Consider the following 20,449-nt stretch of genomic DNA (forward strand, 5'->3'; position numbering starts at 1 on the left):
GCAATTAGCCCGTCAAAACGTCTGCATTGCTGCATGAGGACTGTTTCTTTTTTACACGATTTATCCATCACGTCCCGTCCATGTTGTACAGTACAAGACAGTATTTAACCACACCCCCTCTCGGCTGTCTCGAGCACAGGCTAACCGGGCTCACCCAAGTTCAAAGAAATAGTGCTTTCTCTGCTGATTCCTGACGAGCAGAGTTGGTGTGGATACATGGCAGTGAAGCGACCGGTGTAGATGTGACATTCATTCATTGAACGATGTTTTTTTTGTTTTTTTTCTTTTCTGTGAGCGCACTCTTCCTGTGCGCAAGGGTATATTTAGAGTGTGATATGGTGAATGTGGAATGTAAGCTGGTTATGTAACAGGTTTAGCCATAAACAGAGGCGCGCAACTGAGAGCAGAAATCATCATCTTAGATCTTTTCACTTTATAAAGTGGTTACCCCCCCTTACTCCTCGTTATCGCCGCGCTTGTTTTATATAGAAAAAACAGCCCAGTTCAGCGACTATTTATATGTATTTACCGCTCAAGCGAAACTGTGTGACTTTGTGGGCTGGCACAGCCTGCGCGCTTATGTAATAGCGGGGCAAAGACAGGTAGTTGGGACGCTTCGTGGATTGATTTCTTTTTTCACAAGTCTGACTTTGAGACACTCCTAACCTGCTGACCCATATTCACCCCACCCTTTTATGCACAGGATTAAAGTGCGTCTGGGAAAGAGAAAGACAGGAAAAAGAACGCCTTTGGTCTGTTATGTAATGCTGAATGGGTGAAAAAAATGTCTTCACTGGGGCAATCTCTGCACTTTAAAAGGAGGTTCTCTGCACGGAAACTTTATTTTGGCCTTTATACAAAGAAAACAGATTATCGTTGGATATTATTTAGCATAGGAGGGCTTAAAGAAAACTTTTGAGAACTTTTCAAAAACTTATTGCAAGTAAACATTTGTCTGACATCGCTTATGGTTACATTTCTGGAATTATTTTGTCATGTTTAACCGTGTAGTTCAAATCCTGTTGTGTATTATAGCCTTTCATACACGTGGAAAAAGTGTAATTCATGTTTTAGCCTCATTAAGTTGTCATGTGCAGTGCTGATTTAGCATTAGAAACTTTAACTCCACTCTGTTACGGTCAGTCGTCTAACCTTTAGAACATTAATAAATATTACAGTGAGATTACAGAGTATTGTAATGCTACAAAAGAAGGCCACTGGTTGTTTTAAAAGACCCCGAACTGAGGTCACGATGGAGATGTCTTATAAATGTAATAATCTAGAAATATTTACAGCATTCATCATGCAGGAGAGCAGAAGAAAAGCTTGCTTTCATAAAGATATTATGCCATAATTGCTTTATTCAATTGAAAGTACACATGTTCTATTAAGGAGAAGCTGCAGCCGGGTTATTGCGTAGGCAGAGTTGATTGTAGGGTTGCTTAAAAAAATAAAACAATAAAAAAGGAGAAAAAAAAAGAAACAGTAAAAAATATTTATAGTTCACAGCAGTGTTACAGACTTCTGAAACATTTTTTAGGATTACGCTTCCACGCTCAGACTCTGGCTTTTTAGGCCAGCCACAGAAACCAACATCTGAAAGGCGGCAGACACTCGCTTAAGCGCAGTTTCCCTCTTTACACCAGCTGTATTAGACTTTCTGAGGATGCACATTTCTTATCCTGCATGCAGAGCGTTTACTGTTTTAACCCTGAGTGCTAATACCTTATAAGTAGAAACGGCTTACTTCAGCAGAAGCTCTGCTGTAAGACTTGAGTGGGTCAGAGAACAGGCCTTGAAGGGCTTTTGGTATATCATTACTGGAAAGAAGAAAGGGTGTTATTTTCATATTGCAAGATCTCTCCGTTCACAAATTTGGAAACAATCAATATTAATGGCTTAGTTATGTAAGGTGATGGTCTCTGCAGAGGTTTGAAATCTCAAAGTTGCACAGGGAAGCACCGAAGCCGCGCGTGTGATGAGAGACCTGGTGTTTGCAGCCGCATTTAACATTAGTTTGACTGTTGAAAATGTGTGTGCTTCCTAGAAGTGTGGAATTAGACTCCACCAAATGATGCTGATTGATATGCTTGTCTTCTTGTACTGCGCTATCATTGTCATGTATGCAGACTGTGAGTCATCTGAAAATCATTTTCCTTCGTTAGGGAGTAAGAGGTTACTCATAAAGTACAAATAACATTATGTTGGTTTAGAAAAGCGTAATCTGTCACTAGGTGAAGTGTGATGTGCTTCCCTGCGGTGGAGAATATTACAGAGCCTCCTGCTTATTAGTTTGCCTCCGTCTCATATCTCGATTAATTCTGATATGATTTTTTTTTAGCCTGAATAACAGCTTTCTTCCTATTGTGTCACTACATCTAGTGTTATTGTAGTTTTTTCCCACCACACATTTTTGTTTCCATAAAATAAAAAAAAGTAACCTGTACTTCATGTTTCAGTGTAGAGAAGTCTTAACATACAGTGCAGTATACTGCGTGATCCAGTCTAATGGAGGAGAGTTTAAAGATTGTCACTCATCTCTTAATGAACACATAGCCACAATTCACTCAGAGGTTTTATTTTTGGGGAGTGAAACGAGAGCTCTCAGCTAGACAGCCAGCATTTATTTAGTTGTTGCTGAAAGAGGATGGATGAGGTACAGCGGCATAGAGTTTTAACTTTTTCCACTAAATCTCAGAAAGCTGGCAGTTGGCTGGGGTTAGCACGCCTCTCGAATGGACAGCAGCATTACTGTGGCCGTGGCATTCTCAGATTCAGTGAATGAGGGCACTCTGCCCGCTGGAGAGCATGAAGGTACAGGTATAGGCTTATAACTGAGACTTCAGCTTGGACAGATCCAGGAGTGGAACTCCATTATGTGTCCTTTTTTTCTGGCTGGCTGGCTATAACATAATATCAAATCTCAGTCCTCTTGCGTTTTCAATTCTGAAATGTGGGTGAGGTAATGATATCATGAACTGTTTTATTGCTACCCATCAGACACTTAACATCGTTAAATGTTAACAGTCAGCCTGTTTCCTCAGTCTTTCTTCAACCATACACCGAGCTGTTGCATAGATGGTGACAACTGTTTCTCGTTTCGACTTTGGCACTAGAGCTGTTGGAAAAAAAACGACCTTCTGTTCTTATGAGCTTCAAAGGTCAAACATTATTTCAGTTGCATCATGCTTATCTAGGCAGTGGACCTGTGAATGTCAGCATAATGTTAGAGTTAGTAGTTGATGAGCATTGATTGAAATATTGCCAGGCAAGATGTGAAGCTCTTTTTTTTTCTTGCTGTCATTTCAAAATATGAAATTAGCAGCACAGTGGCTCAGTGGTTACTACTGTTACTTCACAGCAGTGACGTGTGTGGTGACTTTCACAGAAAGGCAAGTATAGATGATGACAGGAAGAAACATGCTTAACAAGACACATTAGATGAGATTAAATCACATCTTTTTATGATTTTGTACTGCCTGCCTTTTATTCTTTCATATAAACTGACAACCTCCTGCAGCTTTCTGTACTCTGCACGGACACGTGTTAACCTTTCTGCACCCGTTCCTGGATGAAGAACTATTTAAAAAATGTACTTTAGTATTTGCCATCAGAATATTTAGCATTAGCTGACAATTACAAGTACTGGAGGAATCTTTTAGTAATATTATACTGCACTATGAAAATACCCAACTCCTCGTAAATCGTGAATTATTGGAGCATTTAACTTAAAGTATTAAAACAAATAGCAATTATACTGCATAAAAACATTTTCTTTCAGTGTTATATGAATCAGTATTACTACTGCCCGTTTGAGCTTGAGCTTTAAATATTTTATATTCTGTCTAATCTCCTGTAATTTATCATATTCTGTAAAATTGTGTTTATAGTCGCTGTCCTGTGAGGATGCCATTTCTTAAAAAAATTTTAATGAGCTCAGTGGGATTAAAAATATTAATAAAAATGAAGTTGATATTTTAGCAAAACACTGGGGTTAAATTTAGTACGTTCAATCAACCAAGTGAATTCTCATAGATGATAATCTGAAAGTGCTGGCTGAGCCTGCACCTGTGCAACTTGTCTGCTTTATTAAACCAGACATGGCAGGATTTGACGTCCCCTCTCCATCATTGATGCTTTCTTTGCTGTTGTGCTGAAGGAATTATTAAAAACTTTTCCACACTATACTCTAACTCCGCTATATCACACAGGTTGGCCAAGGTGATTAGCTAGAGAAAACCTTGTTGTTGAGATGATAAATCATGGAGTGCTTGTTTATGTACTAATGTTAGCTCTGTCTCCACACAACATGTAGTTTGTAACTGATCTCAGAGTAGTAAAAGCAGAGTCAGCTTTTCTAGCATACCGGTGAGTTTCCCACCAAAAACCAGCGGTTTATCCACAATGTGGACATGCAAAGTACCAGAAAAACTGATGTCTTGCAGCTTGCCAGCTAAGCTTTATGACAGGGCATTTCCATCATAATGCTGGCCCCATATAGATTCCAGTAGAGTCAAGCAGAATAAAGCCTGCTTCCAGAGACAATATCCAACTGTGGCTGCAAGATGGTAGGAAATTAGAGGATGGATGCAAACAAGTGAGCAGTTTTATGACATAATACTGTCAAATGCAAGGAGACAAATCGCTTTCAGACTGGTATATTTTAGTTGGTGTTAGTTCACTGGACAAGCTCTGCTTACCTTGCTTGCCCTGTTGAAGCAACACTGCTTCACAGCAAACCAAATTTTCCTCCAGCCCCTGTGTTTGATGAATTCATTCTTTCACAGGGACGGCCAGCCTAACCTAGAGCTGGCTTAAGTTACCTGTAACTAAATGTGATACCTAAAAAGCACATACGTTCAAAAGCAAATCGAATCATAATACTGTGTGTTTGGACAATGTATGTTTATACATTTTCACAACTTGACAGTAGCCTACTTTCGTTAGTAGTACAATCCCCAAATGGTACTCATAGGTGTGGTTAGTTTTATGGGTCATTAACAAAAGTTTGGTTTCTAAACACAGGCACAGTCAGTTCATTTCAATATCAAGCACAAAAAACATGCTTTTTTCTGCATTAAATATCAACACAATTAGCAGTAAACTGCATGTCACAAACAGTTAATCAGTTTGCACAGGTGGTTTAAATATTCTCCTCTCTATATTTTGTGCCTTCAGAAGGGAAATCCCAGTAATACACATCAAATCAAACCAAACTTTATTGTCAGTTTGCTTTGCATACAGCTGTAGCGTATGCAAAATGAAAGGGCAGATGTAAGGTACTGTACAAGAGGGACAGCAAATATCGTCTCAGTGTTGAAGAAGGACAAGCACTCTTTCGTGCAGACATGGAAGAGCTGGTATAAAAAAGCATCATACAGAACAGAGAGAAGCTGTATACAAATACTGTGAGGTAAAAAAAAAAATGCTGCTCCAAGTGGAAGCATGACTGATTTTCTTTTAACATCTTGTGCAATTCCAGGAAAAAAGTGAAACACAGACACAGCTGTTCATGATATGGTGTTTGGTAACACCACTCCATTTGCTAAACTATTGGATTTGGCAGGGACCTTTGATTTCTTTATGTAACAAGACATGTGAAACAGCTCTAGAGTTTAATTCTATTTCAGCAAATACTCTATGGGGTCTGACCTGTAAATATGACATAAAAAAGTCTCTCAAGTCTCAGAGATGCATAGTTACAGATACATTAAAGGCAGTAGGCAGTATTAATTAAAAAGAAATTAAACTTGTATTGTGAAAAGACTGTAGACTTTGAAGAAATTTGCTTGCTTTTCATTGTTTAGTTCTGTTTGTCACAAATGAAAATCCAAGATTCTCTGTTCATTTAAGACTTTAAAATTTTATGCAAAACACATATTACGTCATTGTTAAATGAACTGAAGCATGCACCATAGTATGTGCCATTTGCAAATTAGCAGATTTTTGCTTGACCTGTGCATTTCACTCACAATTGTCCATATAAACTTGAGTGCATTTAGCTTGAAAATGCATTTATGTCAACTTTTGTTGACATAAATGCATTTCATATGTATATTTAATTTGCATTTTTTGCGTAATTTAAGTTAGAACTTATATTTATTTTAGGCTTACACTATAGGTAATTTAGTGCCAGCTCTTAACAGGCAATATTAATTAAAATAAGTTTAAAAACTTAACCTAGACCATCTATGAAAGTTTTATTCTTGTGGGACAGCTTATTTTTGAGTTTGAATCACTAGTGACTTAACTGGGGCTGGCGAGGAAATTTCAACTGGTGACAGACACCAGATTTGATGTGAAATCTCCAGTGGTGAATGATAGCTCAGATCTATGGCCCATTTACTGAAGTTTGTATCTTAGATAGAAAATTTTGAATAGTTATGACCGGAAATACTCCAGATGCATTATTGGAGGGTGTTAAAGGAGTCTAATTTTAATGTGGTACACTGTGACCTAAGTACTTGTGCTGCTTGGCGCCATGCCTCTCTGTGGCTCTGTGATATGAAAAGGGCCCCCTTAGAAGAGGACTAGAGGGAAAGATGTGGTGAGAGGGGTCTAAAAACTCACTCTGGGGGGATTCTTATGTCACATCTATGGCCAAGGCTTTCACATCTCCATCATTGTGGATGGTGAAAAGCTCCCAAGCAGGTAGGTAAGCCCCTTGCATGTAAAATTTTTACAGAAACTTTGACCGTATTATCTTTCAAACCATCATTCTTTTCCCTTCTGAACAAAACTCCTGCAAAACACCTGCCAGACTGCACCATGTCCTGCGTGACATTCAGAGAAGTCTTTTGTTATTTAATTCAAATCACAAAGCCTTTACCTGTGTGCACTCTGATCATCCAGCTATGGACATTATGTGCACGTGTCTGCTTTAAAACGAGAAGAAATCTAAAGCATTTTATTCCAAGAGCTTCTTGGCTGTTATTTATCTTTCTTTCTGAAGGCTAAATTCACTGCAGCCTTGCTTTAAGGATTCTGTCGCGTATGATGTCTGACTAAGATAAAAATGGAAATATCTGTTGCATATTGCTGCCTTTCTAGCACAGATGAAGAGTAGCAGCTACGAACAATAACAAGGCTGAATAATCCATTTGCTTTCTCCTATGCTTAGAGTAATAATGTGATTTAACAATGTCTGCACTTACGCATTCTCACCATGTATTACATATAACAGAACAGTGTAAACGAGAGAAGGTGGTCTCAGGAATTGTTGAACCTTCACTCAGAACAATATGTGTTTTTACAAGTCTGTGCACTGTTATTGCACTACATGCAAAGTGCTTTTTCCATTTTTACAGATTAAATTTTTAAAGAAAAAGAAGACCAAAATATTTTGTTATAGTAACAACACTGCTTTTCTGTGGTTCTGTCACACAAAATCACAGTGCTGCAGGAGGTAAAGCACACATATAACATCCTCCACTGCTAATTTCGTTACATTAGTAGTGCCGTGTCATTACTTCACAAAGTTTATTTGTCACCTGAAATAAACAGAAAACTTTTGGAGACGTGGGAGATAAAACAACTTGAAAATCAGTGTCATTTCTGTTGGCTTGATTATTTATATTGGAATAACAAGCCCAACTTAATCTCATAAATAAAAAAGGGAGAGATACAGATCCGTCCCCTCCAGGTACTGCCACCACTTAATCGAATTAGCTCCACTTGCAGGCTTGACGGGCTCTTCAAACACCCCTGGTGACTTCTGAGTGCCGATTACAATCAGCTACTATTTTCAGCCTTTGATTATAATCTGGTGAGGTTGGACAGAATTTTTTTGAACGCAGAACTAACTAATTATTAACATCGCGGCCCATCTCTGTCTTTTTCTCTCTTTTTTTTTTCATGCCCGCTACTCGGGGCCAATGGGGCTGGAGTAGTTAAACAATACCCACAAGTGTTAATCATATCAAATCAAGCAGTAGTGTGAAACTATTAGCTTGGTCTTATTAAAACAGCTCATATTAGTTGTTGTGTTGTCCAAACATTAAGTCACTAATTGTAGAATATGTGGAATATAAAAGATGTCTTTTGTATATGTTTCTTATAGTGAAAGGAAAAAAACTTCTTCACCTGACAGACAACAGTAATGAACACAATTCGCTACTCATAAAATAATAGGAGATGATCACAATTGTTCTTGCCTCACACAGTATGTCACAGAAACACTGTAACGCGCCTGTCAAACACAATTCTGCTCTTTTGTTACTTTTGAAAGGCAGCTTTTGAATATGAATAACTTACTAATGAATATTTGGTTCTTGTGTGTGCGCGCGTCTGTGAATTGATTGCTTTAGGAGGCGTGCTAAGACAGACTGTGGCACGATGGGGCTCAATCAGTGCAGCAATACTGGAGTGCTGCTTTCTGACAGTGATTGAAAGACAGACTTCACTATGTATGATTCTCCAATCACTTATTCACTGACAAATATCATCTGTCTGATCAATCAATATTTGCAGCTTTATTTTAGTAATGCAGTGCTTAAGAGGCAATAATTAACGCCGTGCTGGGTTGTTAAAAGCCTATTTTTATGTGACAGACCGAAATAGACGTACCGAAATAGGAAGATGAAAACTTTGGGTTGAGGTTGGTAGTGGCAGACCCTGCAGATGTTCGCTGCGCGCAGTGAACTTATCGAGAACTTGAGATTGTCCTATGGCATAACTATTTCAGTTGCTTTCAAGTTATGTTAATGTACAAAACCGTTTTTTTTCTTCTTAACTTTGAACTTTCTTCTTTTTTTTTAGTTGAATGCTTATTTCAAAGAGCTATTTGGATTAGAGCTATATTGGAGACAGTGCTTCGAGAAAGTTCCAGGTATAAAAATGTCCAAATCTAAATCTTTAAAAGATTTTTTGAGCTATTGTTGACACAAAACTTTTTGTTTAGCTTACCGTCTATTCAGGAACAATAATAAGTTCAGCTTTTTTTTGGAGGTTGCGAGTTTGTTTGTGAAATTGAAAATATACTGTGAAATAGTCCGAGGGAATATTCATTCAATGTCATCTTGCATTAAACAAGTGTGGCTTGTGATGCTCATTAATTTCTGCTTGCTCCACTTGCGGTGTTTGGGCTCTCTTTGCTGGCTCAGTGCCACAGTGTCTTCTGAAAGAGCCACTTCATCTCTGTCAGGGGCAGGTGGAAATTTTCTGCACACTTCTAATTGGACAAAGTGCCTTTCAAACTCTGAGCCATCATACACAGATCAAATTATCATACAGACCAGGTGTCAACAGAGGTTTTTCACCTCCCTTTTCCTCTTCTGCTCTCTCCGCCGTCTTTTGGTTGATTTTATGATTCTCCCTGGGCTTTTCAAACTCCCTACTGCTTAGTGGCCCCCGGCACGCTCAGGCTCGTCATAGGAATTAATTACAAGAAATTGCGCTTGCTATTTTGACTTTAAAGCTTTCATTATTTGCTGTCAAGAAACATTTTTTTTTTCTCCAGTGCAAGGTCCTCAAGCAGATATAAGCAAATATTTCCACCAGATACAAGGAGAATTTGAGGCTGTGGTTTTAGCTACCAGGGAGCTTTAAGATCTTTAGTAAAGCTCGGGGCCAAACTTAACTGTGCTTTTAAAAGTAATGGGTCAAATCTTCAGATGAATTCTTCATCTCCTAGGTGATAAGAGAAAAGAGCAACATGTAGGGCGATGCCATTTTGTCAGTATGTGTCATTTAAAGGTGTAACTGTATTTTGATTGAGCACCAGTGAAGCTGGCTTGTGACTAATGTGAAAAAAGAGGCTGTCAAGATACAAGTATCAGACATGTGTTGGGTTAATTTTTTCGATAGTTAGACAGTTCAAGGTACAAGACGGCAGATCGAGTGTTTTGAGTCTTTTAGGTGCCCTTTGCATCTCTATGCAGCAGTAAGAGGAAATATTTTGTTTTGTGTTGATTTGAAAAGTGGGAGCATGCACTGGAGGAGAATAAATAGAGGATGGATTTTGAAACAAGTGTCTGAAAGGTTTCATAGAAGCTGAACCAATTACACTAAGTGTGATTTTTTATATTTTCCCAAGCATGTGAAGTGGTCACTTTAAGCCACATTCATTGCGAAAGCTCGCAGTACATGAAAGGATGAAAGGAGCGCTGAATTTGCCTTTTTAAATTTAAACCTTGTTGGCGTTTGTACTCATGCATCACATTTTTATCCCAATATCTTTTGAAGGTTTAAAAGCTAAACTGGTGTAATGATTAAACGATTATCTCTGCTCCTTTAACAAATCACACAAACACGGCAAAGTTTTGACACGCTCGATCGCTTATCTTGTCTGCATGTCGTCAACGCAGATGCACTACACTGTGCTGACTTGATTCGGCGCAAAGGAAAGTGGACAGGCGAGATTGATGGTGGTGTCCCCAGTCAGACAGATAACACCTGATTCTGCCTGCAGGGGGCTGGTCTAGCGCGCTCCTCCCCTGCGCCTCAGATGCATCGAAGGCTGCGCCGAGGAGGTGAACCGTTCCTTCACTCAATGCAAATTCATGGCCACATTCAGAGATGATCCCATGACAATTGAGCCAATGTGGCCCAGAGCACTCTGCACCACATGATCCATGCATCAGCCACACCTGGGAGAAACCCACACAGGCACGGGAGGTCATTTGTTCAACACAGGTGCATCACGTATCCCGATGCAGTCAAACAACCCACATGCTTGAATGCACGCTCGGAGACACACATGGCCAAATGCACACATGCGCATAGATACACAGGTGTTAATGAAATGCTCTGTACACACGTGGTTATCTATGTCTGCAGCACATCAGCTTTTTAAATAATCTATTGTTTCGCTGTTGCTTTGTCTGCTCAGTTTTGAAACATTTGTACTTTTTATGCAGGAACTCGCCTCAACAAATCAAAATACTGTGAAATAATTAGTAGTTGAGGAAACAGTACTATAATTGTCAGCCTTGAAGGTGATGAGATCATGTGATTGTGTTGGATGGTGTGGTGCCTCTTTCTTTCATAGAAACATGTTAAAAACGTGATAACGATTTTTGGAAAACCATCTCCGGGTGTTGATATTGCTAAAGGCGAGCACTACAAATTGGGTGTTGGTCTTGATGCCAGCAAATATGTATTTTCCTGAGGAAAATGTACTTGTAAAACATGTCTACTGAAATGCCAACTCTCTTTAATGGAAGATTTCATCTGTTTGCCAGATCAGAAAGAAGTCTGGCCAGGTGTAACAGGCAGCACCTTACAAGGGTTAGTGCCAAATTGGTTTGTGTGAAGAATCCACATCATAGGGTGCTTGAGCTGTTACCCTCACATTGTTGCTTTAGGACACCTGGTTATAAAACTAAAAAACTCCTTGTCTCTTTCTCATGTGCTATTGACTTAACAGCAAAGAGCACTCTGGCTGCACTTGTCACACTACCCAGAGAAGTTTGCTTATTTTGGTGTGAATTTTCCATTTCGCGCATCAGTTTTTTTTGTGATTTATTGTTGATGTTGTGATTTTGTATTCCAATACTAAGTGAACTCCTGTTGCAAGGTATCATTATTTGCAATAAAGATAACCTAGAAGCTGTATAGAGCTTGCCAGACTAAACAAGCAACTCAAAGACACCGCCATAGGCTCGGGGATAATAGTGATGGATGCCTTACTGACAGCTTTTTTTGATGTTGTTACATCATTTGTTGTAATTTACCAAACATCTGTAATATTTGAGTGTCTTATCGTCCCTTTGAATCAAAGTAAGCTACATCTTCAAGAAGACATACAGTGTAGGAAAACAAAATCCCATAAAAAAAAAATCAATAACAAGGTGTGTTGCACAGGTTCTCGGTGTATAAAGCAGATGGTGAAAGCCTTCTGTATAATAGATCTCAATATTAACTGTAGCACATGCTGGGAGTGTTGGTGGATGGCACACAGCAGAGTGAAAGAGAAGCAATGACCTTCTGTCCCATCGTTTACCCTCTCGTGCCCCCCCATACCGCTCTCAAATTACTTTGTTTTAGCCAATTAAAGCAGCCGGCTGAGCATCAAGCAGGCTGCCATTTTTCGCTCACCTGGACCCAGGTGACATTATCGCTCTGTCATCGGGGGAGATAGCTGTAAGTGGGAATCTCCGGCATGGCACCGTGCCACCTTAGACCCCACAGTGTTCGCTGAGATTAATGCAGTGATTCTCCCCCCAACTTGCACGAATCAGTCGGCTCTCTCATCTGTTCCCGGTGATAGCACCGCACACTGCTTCTCACTGCATGAAGCAAGGACCCAGTGACTGTATACGTTTGTGCTACAAAGCATATACACACAGACATACACGTGTACGTTCATATATATAACATTTCCTAAATCATCCCAGTATAAGTAACTAAATATACAAGGAATTTGTTGTCTCTTGCTATCTTATTGCCTTGTCGCTGATCAAGATACCATATGCTGAGAAATGACTCTCCATCCAAATCCTTTAATGGCTCAATAATAGAAAGACGGCAGACACAACAATACCATGGCACAAAATGAGTGAAGGACCGGAGAGTGTGGTGTTTAACAGCCATACGAGCACAGATTATGTGCTTGAAGGGGCTGAATCGAGTGCCAGCCGTGACAGTTGGGCTGGGAATTGAGCGTTCCGGGGACGTGCGGCTTGACTCCGCTCGGAAACACCACTGGGTCCAGGGCTCATCTCCGCAGTCCTCCGCCTCCCTCCTCGCATAGTGGCATTGTGGCCTGCCGTTTGCTCCGCTTCTCCGGGGGAATGGACGGGCCCCTGCTCCCGCTTGATGAGCACTCGCTAATGGCTGCTTCTTTGAAAGCTGACGGGCCCGTTTGAGGAGGAGTGTCTTTTACTTCCCTCCAGCTTGCCTTGGCCGGGCATTCGTCAGGCAGCCTGGCTTTGCTGTCCTGCCCACATGATGGTGCGCCAAGGGGCTGAAACGTCTGTCATTTGTTTTACTTTCAAATAAAAGTTGACGATTTACCAATAAAAAGTAAAAATAGTCTTTTGATGATGTCTGGAGGCATATGGAGAAAGTGTTGCAGTAGTGACATTACAGCACTTTGTTGGGCTAGAAATAACAAAAGACAAAGGAGATTTGTCTGTTTACTTTTTTTTGTCTGTGTCCCTTCTGTTAGAATCGTTACATGCAAATTAAACGATTGAGTATAGAAAGTGTCGTAGACATTAAAACATGGTTCGGAGCCCCTGCTGAAAGTTGCACTTCATTAATGCTCTAAAGCTTCTTTTAATATATCGCTCGCTGTGTATCAGTTTATGCACTGAATTGCCAAAATACATTCTTGCTCTCAACAAAACCCCACTTGTTTGTGCTTTATTTAAGAAAAGATATTGCTACTGCTCAGTCTCTGAAAAAGGACTGTAATAGTCGATGCACTGACTGTGATTTCTTGGCCGAGACTAATTTGTGTGCGATTTCTTTTTTTTTGTTTCTGCTCTTTATTATATACAACAAGTTGCCAAAATTAATGTAACAAAGCAGATAAACACCATCCACTAGTGGTAAATGCCATATTTTTTGCCAATAGTCTGCTCATGTATAGTGGTCCATCCTTGTATTAACAAAGAAGCTGATTACCTGGATATGTTGTTTTGATGCTTCGCTTGCATCGTTGATGGCTCAGTCAATCTGCCAGTTAGTTGGTTACGTATCCTGCTGATACCCTTGACCAGTCTTCTCACCCCAGAGGGAGCTGTTGTTCCTGTTGCCCTCGTCTACACTGCTGTACCAGTCTCAGCTTCTGGAGACTCCATTAGAAAGTTAGAGTCGTCCTTGGAAATCTCCTTTCTTTAACTTCTCTTGTCTTTACTCTCTCCAGCCCTCTCCCACTCTGTTTTCACGTGGACTCTTTTTTTCCCCCCACTTGAAACTAGGGCGAAGGTCAGAATGGTGAATTTGATATAAGAGCTGACATGCTTTCGTGGAGCACCTTGTCAACTCAAAACAATAGGTTTGCAGGAGCTGTTATGCCGAATAAAGAATGTTCGCATATTCCCACTGAAATGTCCTCCGCTAGACATTCCCAAAAGAGATGTGAACATTTGTCTGCATACATTTTTACCAGTCCTGGCCCAGTAGAAAATGGAGGTTGAGGCAAAATGAACATGTGAGCAAATAAGTTATTTCACAGGGGAAGCTAAAAAAAAGAAAAGAAAAGTCGACCACTTTGCTTTTATCCTCGTGTAGTGGCCTGCTCTCTGCGGTCTCGCTCCGGGTTTGCTTTAAATAAATTTAAGCTTCTTGTTGTAACCCTGCATATAATGATGCAGCTACATCAGGCCACACATATTATCTATGAAGAAGTAACAGATGTTAGTAGTTGCATAATGGCAAAAAAAAAAGGGCAGCTGGTTGGGATGTTGTACAGTGGCGTGATCAAATAGTTTTAATTTGATCTGACCTCTTTGTCTCAGTGGTATCGCTGAGCTGCCTCTTAGTTGCAGCTTAAACAACAGAGTATAAAGAAACAGGATGAATGTGGTGACAAGAACCAGTCAAGTTCAAACATACTGTGAAAAAAGTAAATTGTGCATTTGCTTTTTTATCATTAATGAAACAGGGTTGGGCATTTTTACAGCTTAAAATATAGCATATATATATATATACACACACACAAAAGAAGTCTGATTATGAAAATGATAACATCTAAAAAGGACGGATTGATGTTATTATAACAGCTTCATTCGTTTCCTTTGTCAGAGATCTCTCACCAACCAGTTGTCGCAGGCAGTTTCATCTCAAATTAAATTCATTTGGACATGACATTTTAATTGGAACACTATTCCCATTAATTGAACAAATTAGAGAAAGTCTGCTGGGGGAAAGGTAATCTCTGGGAGAAATGATTTGGAATTCACAATTTAAAATTAAAAATCAGCTGCTCAGCTTTGTTTGTATGGCAGCCAGTTTGCGGCAGTGCACGCAGGCAGCGCCAGTGTTTGGGGTCCCAGCGGCACTCAGGGCTCACATTGTCTTCATTAAAAGCGATTAAGGAATAGGTCAATTTAGTCTGCTTGGCTGCTTAAGCCAAGCATTTTTTTTTTTCCTAGTAAATGTCTTTGTCTCCACCAGCCTCTCCTCTGTGGGCTCGGGCAGTCCCCGATTTTATTCATGTTTACATGTTTGACTGAACGTCTGAGTGAGTCATAGCAGTATCATTTTAAATATTGTCATTTTGTTTAATTTTTGTGCACATACACGTTTGGGTTTTTCATGCTCCCGTGCTCCGGTTTTAGCATGCAAGCTGTCCGGGTGCTGACGACTTGCTGTCTGATTAGCAGTGAAAGGCAGTTGAACCCTGCAGCTTCGACTACAGTGAGCAATTAATTGTGTTAATAAAAGGCACCTTAAAATGTGTAGTTAATTTTGTAAACACATGGATAGAGGATTTCACCCCTGTTGTTGATGAAAATTAGTCATCATTCACTGTTGCTTTCAGAAAAGCAACATGTTTCTTCACATTAAGTTGTTTGGAATGTGGCACGATTTACTCCGCTGCTTTTCACAGGTTTTGAATCAAAAATGTTTTGCAGATTTTTTATTTCAGTGTTTTTCATTTTGCGTAGAAAGATGGCTTATTTTAAACAAGTAAATAAAATAAGGGAGGTTGGTATCAGACATAGACAAACTCATAAAGGCTTTAAGTCGGAAACACTTATAAGGACCTGTGCCGTATGTAAAGAAAGAACAAAAAAATGCATAATAAAGTTTATACAGCCTACCTACATTCTCATTAGGTATACATATGTGCACATAAGAATAATAATGGGTGATGTGGTGTGTCAAAGATCACACTTTAGCCAAGATGAAGAAATAAATAGAAAATAGTGAGCGTTATAATGAATCAGGTGTAGATTTACAGCGGAGAGGTTGTTACATTATTCTTTCATTTTATTACCCTACTCTGTCAAATGATATACTTAGGACATGTGCTGCATGTTTCAAAAGTAGAAGTCTCTGTAGCCGTGTTGCCAGCATACAACTTTTCCAAAGGAGCCCTTTGAAATTTCATCTCATTGTGTTTCCCCTGTATTCAGATCAATCCCGTGGTTTCTCAGCTACCACATTATTATTCATCGGTCTATGGAGCTAGATCCTGATTGTAAACCTTGAAGATGAATCACAGCACATGTTTGTGCATTTGTGTAAATACCACTTGTTTGTGCTTTGAAAACTGGGTGGAGAGACAAAAAAAAGGTTTATAGTTTCTCATCAACCTTGGAAGTCGCAGTTATTATTATTATGTTTTGGGGTTTTTTATCGCCCTGGAATATTTTCCAAAATTGAAGCAGCAGCGATGCCTGTGATATGAATGAGGTAAGAACTAAAGAAAGAGGATGAGAGCCTTAATTGGAGCTATGTGTTGTAAAATGTGGCAAGAAAGGAGAGGATGGGGTGGAAGGAGGAAAGAGAGAGAGAGAGAGCCAGACAGAGGGGGCTCCTAGATAGAGGGCCAGGGGGAAAAAGTTCCCCCATGCTTGTCAGAGTTTGAGCAAGTTCAGAATTGATGGAGCCCACAGGCAGCACTGCTAATTTTAGTTGAAATCACCTAAGTGGTTTGGCTAATTTATCCAGGCTCCTCGGCCCTCAGCCCCTGGTTTCTGGCTCTCTTCTCCTCGCCCCTCCCTCCCTGAAATATCCACAAAGCGTGAAGGTACCAGGAGGTGACAGTGGGAACAGAAGGGTATTTTGTGCCCAGCTGATTTGCGGAGCACTGGGCGGTTTCAACCCGTGTCACACTCTTGGATATCGTTTGAACCCTAACGACAGCCCAGGTTCAATCATCTATTCCGCAAAATAATTCCCACCACCCTGAATTTAATGGAAAGTGAAATTACATTCGAACTTTAAAGAAAATCAGATGCAATCTCTCATATATCTTATTTTTCCTAATGGCATACATTTCACGTTTCAGCTATTTCTTCATTGTTACTTTGATATCAGGAACACTTTTGGAGAGGGAGTGAGTCTGATTTTGTGTAATGATGGTCTGCCAGCTGGATTTGCTGAACATGTTGAAGCTTAACAAGCAGCATTGCTGGCGTTTGAATGTTTAGTAACAACTCGGAGAATCCCTTTTTTGTCCGCCTGTGAACAGCAATTTGGTAGAAAGTCGGGAAGAAAGAATTTAAAATGAAACTGTCATGAAATTACAATGAAGGCGGGAGGTCAAAACGACTTTTTTGGTTCCTGGTATCAAGTGATGTTAAATTATTTGTGGAGTCTTTTAGGCATTTAGAGTTTAAATGAAACATTGTGAGTCTGGGATCTTCAGCAGGCTTGCTATATCTTAGGTTGTTTTCTATGACTATATGATTGTTTCAAATGAAGAAAGCAGAACAAGTTGGCTAAACATGTCAAGGTGACTGTAATCCATCAAGGCTTTTAGATGTCATAAGGTCCTTTGATTCCTTGCCCATTATTAAGAAAATGCTTTGAAATTTAAAATTTACTGATGTTTAATTACTTTAAGTGTGCTTTGGATAAGTCTAGTAACAAGAAACCGAACTTCTTAGTCAATTTGGTGGATAACAAGCTTTTGTGGTTATGAAAAATAGCCATGCGGTACACCCTGTATAAGTAACCTCGTCACTTCTGGACATGTAAAATGAGAAGCGAGTTAAGATGATTAAGAGTTGCATAAAATAAACACTTCAGTCATTTGGAACCAGAAGAACAGTCAAAAATCAAAAAGGTAAGGGAATGTGTGGTTAAACTAAAATGCACTCTAGTTAATCTAATAGAACAACTCCTGTTTCTTTAATACTTAATTTGCAGCCAATTGATTTCTTTTCTATGTAAGAAACCTGTTAAACCCCAGTTTGTGGTTAACTGCAAGGCGGCAAATAAAACTGCTGGACTGGGACTGCCTTTCTTTCATTGTTTTAAAAAAAGATTACACCCTATTTGCCGTTGATATAAATATTTGTTTAAGTACCTCAAAAAAACTGTTTGTGTTTCTAAGTGGAGCGGAGTTTCTTGAAAAATTATTTTCGGAGCTGTGACCAAGAGGGATGTTTGAAGTCTAGTGTGCAAGCCAGCAGTTTTTGGCAGATGAATGTAGGGGTTTTATGTGCCAAGCACCTGGTCAAACTGCAAACAATGAGGAGCTTATGGATTCGCTTTATCCAGCGACGGAGACGATACAGAGAACGTTAGAACTCTTATGGGCCCTTTTAAGAAATGCTGATGCACAATAAAGCTCAGCTCTTCTGGATGCTGTGGAAAGACTTCGTATACCATAAGTTTCATATAGCATGTGTAGTAGGGGCGCAGATAGCTATAGATATTAACATATTAATGTTGCTCTATCTGCAGTGAGCCTATTTATGCTTTCTCATTACCATATGAACAAAATTAACAGCCTTCCAGGTTTGCTAACCTGATCAGTTTGGCAAACCCGCTGTAGCATCAAGTCTCTCCAATATAAACAAAGGAATGAGGGAAAATAATGAGGAAAAAATCGTAGCCCTGTTGAGCTGATGGAATAGTGATATTGTATAAACAGCTTAAAAACTACATGCAGAATTGAGATTCAGTGTGGAGGGTCTTGTTTGACTCTTTAGCAGTGATCTAATAATGAGTTCCACAGATGGGTTTGTTGGCCGAAGCTCTGCTGAGTCCACCGTGTATGCGGTAGAGAGTGTCAAAGTGTCTCCTGTGCAGGATCATCTCCAGGTTTGGGAAATGGATGGTGTCTGCCAGACATGCTGGCATTCAGTGGGCCTTCACTCGTGCACTACCTGGGCTGGTGCTCAGCCAGGGTTAATTATAGGGGAGCTCCAGAGTCTTGTGTCACTAAGGATTCTAGACAGAATATTGTCATACTGCCATGTCCTATACAGAAAAGACACGAGTAAAAGCACACCTGCTCTGTGGCGTTTCTGTCTTGCACAGTCGTTTCACTGTTGGGCTGAAATGAACAGTGGCAAAGAGCCAAATGGCTGGTAAAAATGTGTGTTTGGTGAGTAAATTAGTAATAGTGCTCCAATAAAATGAGTGGTAACTTTTGTCAGATGGTGACATTTTATTGAATTGCTTGCAGTATTTATTTTTTTTGTCTCAACATTTTAACTGAGTATTCCTGCCGTGGCACAGCCCTCTGAAAGATGGGGAAATTAAGAGTACACCATAGCAGCAGAGCTCGGGATGCTGCATTTTTAATTCTCTGCTTTCTTCTTTCTCATCAAAAACTGGTGTCTACATTACCAGCCTTGAACTCCTAGCCTTAAGCATACAGTAGATGGGGGAGGATGAGGAAGAGGTTACAGAAGTCTGGGCAGATCACTTCTTCTTCTTTTCTTTTTTTTAACACTACACCCTTGGATTTTTATTAATGTTCAAACTTGCAGTCAATGAACATAGCCTCAGATGACATCAGTTCAAACAATATGTTAGACTTTATGCAACTTTTATGATGGGTGCAATATTCTCCGAGACCTGTTTCTCTGAGTTTTTCTTATGGCTGACAGTATACAGTGGTATATTAGTTATACCATGTTAGCAAAAGGTTGGATCCCCTTTGCCTTCAGAACTGCTTTAACTGTGTGGAAACAGAGATTTTGGTCCATATTGACGTGATAGCATCACACAGTTTCTGCACAGTTGCACATGCTTATCTCCTGTTCCACCACATCTCAAGCGTGCTGTATTGAATTGAGATCTGTTGACCGTGGAGGCCATTTGAGTACAATGAACCCACCATAATGTTCAAGAAACCAGTTTAAGATCTGAGCTTTGTGACATGATGTGGTAACCTCCTGATAACAGTCATTAGAAGATGGGTACACTGCGGTCTTAAAGGTATGGACATGGTCAGCAATGATACTCAGGTAGGCTGTGCTGTTTAAATTATGCTCAGTTGGTACTAAAGGACCCAAAGCGTCCTGAGAAACCCTCCCTCATACCATTATACCACCAGCACCTGAACTATTGATACACGGCAATATGGATCCATGCTTTCGTTTTGTTTTCAACCTCACTATCTGAATGTTGCAGCAGAAATCAAGACTCATCAGACCAGGCAACGCTTTTCCAAACTTCTGTTGTTCAATTTTGGCGAGTCCATGTGAATTGATCCTGTTCTTAGCTGCACCTGGCTTCTGGTGCAACATCTGCTTCAACTTTTGACGTTTTGTGCACTTACAACACAACCTAGTTGTAATAAGTGGTGCTTTGAGTTACTGTTTCTTGCCTGTCAGCTCGAAGCAGCAGTTCTCCTCTTAGTACCACTCTCTGGAAATTTTCAGTTTTTCAGACCATTCTCTGTAAACCCTAGAGATGATTGTGTGGGATAATCTCAATATCCTCAGCAGTTTCTGAAATACTCAGACAGCGTCCCATCGGGCACCAACACCCACTCCACATTCAAAGTTACTAAGATCACCTTTTTGTCGACTTCTGATGCTCGGTTTGAACTCCAAAAAGTTTTTTTGACCATCAGTATCTGTCTGAATGC

General features: G+C 39.9%; 1 protein-coding gene across 1 annotated transcript in view; it reads left to right on the forward strand.

The window, feature by feature from the left end:
- The window catches only part of roraa (RAR-related orphan receptor A, paralog a), a 188,285-nt gene that overhangs the window by 1,002 nt on the left and 166,834 nt on the right, over positions 1-20,449 (forward strand). The window lies entirely within an intron of this gene.

This window comes from Oreochromis aureus, linkage group 7 (genome assembly GCF_013358895.1).
Source record: "Oreochromis aureus strain Israel breed Guangdong linkage group 7, ZZ_aureus, whole genome shotgun sequence".
Classification (NCBI taxonomy): Eukaryota; Metazoa; Chordata; class Actinopteri; order Cichliformes; family Cichlidae; genus Oreochromis; species Oreochromis aureus.